Source organism: Myotis davidii, unplaced genomic scaffold (genome assembly GCF_000327345.1).
Source record: "Myotis davidii unplaced genomic scaffold, ASM32734v1 scaffold362, whole genome shotgun sequence".
In the NCBI taxonomy this organism is placed as follows: domain Eukaryota; kingdom Metazoa; phylum Chordata; class Mammalia; order Chiroptera; family Vespertilionidae; genus Myotis; species Myotis davidii.
In genome coordinates, this window is record NW_006297152.1 from 2938174 (window position 1) to 2941901 (window position 3728).

Genomic DNA, 3728 nt, shown 5'->3' on the forward strand with positions numbered 1-3728 from the left:
GACCTTTAGTTAAATTCTACAAATCCTTCAGATAGGTGGTCTCTACCGTGAGGCACACACGTCCCAAAATATATGTATGCAACAAATATATGCTCGCCGAGGCCAGTTTGGCTCGGTGGATGGAGCGTCTTCTACCCATGAGAAAATTCATTTCCCTTAGATCAAACATATGTCAAAACCCAATGACAGGCAGCAACTATAAATTTAAAAAGAGAGAAAATAAAGCTTGGAGCTCACTTCAGAATTCCCCACACTGTACTAGTACAGACCTTTAGTTAAATTCTGCAAATCCTTCAGATTGGTGGTCTCTACCGTGAGGCACACACATCCCAAAATATTTGTATGCAAGAAATATATGCTCATGTGTATTTATCTCGGTCCCTTATAATTTTTTGGCTTTAAGTTAACATAATTTGTGAGAATAATAGTGCATGACCATCACAGTTATATACACTACATTTTTATCAATAAGGGTGTTTTATTTTAAAAGTTGGAAATTTGATAACCAGAACTGGCAAAGAAAATGTCTATATATTAAAAAGTCTATACATAAATATGCTCATATTTATTTATCTTGGTCCCTTATAATTTTTTGGCTTTAAGTTAACATAATTTGTGAGAATAATAGTGCATGACCATCACAGTTATATACACTACATTTTTATCAATAAGGGTGTTTTATTTTAAAAGTTGGAAATTTGATAACCAGAACTGGCAAAGAAAATGTCTATATATTAAAAAGTCTATACATAAAAATCAGTGTGCTAGTATCTGCCTGGGCAGTATCTTTATACAGATCAAGGCAGCAGACGGTCAATTCCACTTACAATAAATGCAAGTACTTCACAACCAGAAAATAGTGCTGCACAGCATTCAAATCGTATATATTCTAGCCATCCTGTTCCCCACACAGGATTCTTGGATGAGTCAAAGGCATGTGGCTAATGACCTGCAGCTAGATTGATTTTAATCATAGTAATCCCCCAAATCCTAAAACTACGAAGAACAATATGTATACGCTTACATATATTTTTCCGACTATACTGCAGAACTTACTATTTGTGGCCTTATTTGAATCAAAGAAAACAACTTCAATTTCCGAGACTGTGATTCTCTCAAAAACTGAGGCCACTGGACAGTAAATCTTTCTCTTCTAACTGGTTCGATCTAGACCTGTTGATGATCTGTTCTACAAACTAAGTATATCCATTATTTGGGGCTGTCTCAGCTTCATCATTTTAAGTCCCAGTTTAAAGGAACTGACTGAAGAAGGCCTTGGGTTGTAAAGTGAATACAGCAAAGTTCAATCCCAACCAGCAGGGCCCGATAAGCTGAATCACCCTTGTGTAACGAGAACAGTGCTACCGGCGAGGTGGTGTTCGAGGAGGCTAATCTCATTTGGGATCCGTGCCCCAAACCAACTGTGTGTCCTGGAGAATAAAACTAAGTAACCTCAGCAATTATATCAACACCTTCCCCTGCTGACAGTTTCCAATCAAAGGCAAATAGCGTCCACAAACTTGCAAGCCTCCTGGCAGTAATTCCTGCTCCCCACTGGCCCCGCTATCATGCTTCATTGTGCTCTTATTCCTTTCTGCTACTTCCTTTACCTACTTCCTGCTCCTTCTCTGGGTGTCTATCTCTCCTGTGCCTTGCTGGACTCCTGAGAGGTGGTGATAAATAGGTTACACGGAACGATGCATTGTTAGTAAAAGGGAAATAAAACAACATTTCAGAATCCTGGTTGGAGTTTATAATACTGTTTTGTTGACTAGTCCATTGTGATTGCGTCAGTGCTTCAATGTAATCCCTTGATTTGTTTTCTATTTCTCTTATTTTTTAAATATTTGGGGGGATTTCTGCTAAGACTGATTCTTTCTCCTATTCTTTCCCAACAGCAAAAAAAAAGAACATATTTTTTATTTTTAAAAATATATTTCTAATGATTTCAGACAGGAAGGGAGAGGGAGAGAGATAGAAGCATCAATGATGACAGAGAATCATTGATCAGCTGCCTGTGGCAGGATTGGGGATCGGGCCCACAACCCGGGCATATGTCCTGTCCGGGAATTTGTCAGAACTCAACTTCAACTGTTTGTCTAGTAAAATTTACTGTATTATGAAAGCCAGTATATACTGGGAAGTATTTCCCCATCCCTGTTTCTAGCACTAATTTTCAATTTTATAGTACATAGATGTTGCAGAAATAACATCATCTATTTCAAAGGCAAGAGAGCCCTGGCTGGTTTTGCTGAGTGGCTGTGTTGGCCTGAGGACTGAAAGGTCTCAGGTTTGATTCCCGGTCAGGAGCATGTGCCTGGGTTGCAGGCTTGATCTCCTGCCCCTGTCAGGGTGCATGCGGGAAGTGTACAGTTGATGTGTCTCTCTCACATCAATGTTTCTCTCTCCCTCTCTTTCCTCTCTCCTCTCCACTCCACTCTCTCTTAAAAAAAATCAATGGAAAAGATATCCTCTGATGAGGATGGAAATAAAAAGGCAAGAGAATAAAACATTTAAGTCAGAAACTTATCGACAATAGAAAAGAGTAGCTTACACAATTACTGGTTCAGGGAAGAAAGCAGGACTTGAATATGAAGGTCTCTCTCTTCCATTTTCAAGTTGTCAGGTCCTATAGCTATTTCTCTTCAGATTAGAGATTAAACTTGACTGTTCACATCTTAAACTGCTGTTTCACTTTTGGAATTCCAGTTTATCACTCAGAACAAACTATGTAGCATCTTCATCAGTGAATAGCAAAATGCTATATGTGGGGAAGTGATACACAGCCAAACAGCTTACGTGAACTAACAATATACAAAATTCGACTATAGTTTCACTGTCACTTTTGAGTAAACTCAATCTCCTATTCATCCACTCATCATTTCTTCGTCTTTCTTTATGGTGAGTCTAAACTTGATTTTGCAGTTACTTCTGTTTCAGTTCCTGATGTGTGTATTTTGTTAGCAAACATTCAAGATAAATTAAATGTAATATAGCAAAATTATAACTATTTACATGACAGCAAATTCATAGTTCAAATCCAAAAATAATGTAGAAGAGTAAAAAAAATTCCTATTAAACTCTAAATTATAGTTATGTGCATACAGAATTTAAGGTGTATAATTCATACCTTAACATGTAAACATGTAACATGTAACATGTAAAATTCATTATAAGATGATTGGCCTGAATTTGGGTTCTACCACAGGAGTCAACCTTCTGGAAGAGTCCATTTGTTATTCAGACTGGAATACAGCGCCACCTACTGGTATCTAGATCCACATTAAAAACCTTTTGTTGGCCAGTCTTGCTCAATTAGTTTATTCAAAACTCACCTCAAAATAAAAATAAAAATTAAAAATAAACTGACCTAAAGCCTCCTATAGCAGTATGTCTTCCGGAGTAATTAGGATATGATTTTGCTAAAAAGTTATCCAAAAATAAAGTTAAATATAAATTACTCTGATATTACACTAAGTTTCTATTCTGGCTTATATTTTCACATTTAACTAGGCAGTCAAATAAAATCTCAGTAATTAAATGTAATGTATCCTGTTCCCATTAACCCATGTTTCAATTTTGATAAATGAACCAAACTTATACAATTAAGTATAGATCTGTTGATTCACAAACATTAATTGAGCACCTACATATTATAAGCCAAGTCCCATGTTAGGCTCTGGGAAATAGAATTGAGGCAGGTACAGCCCTAGCCAGTTTGGCTCAGA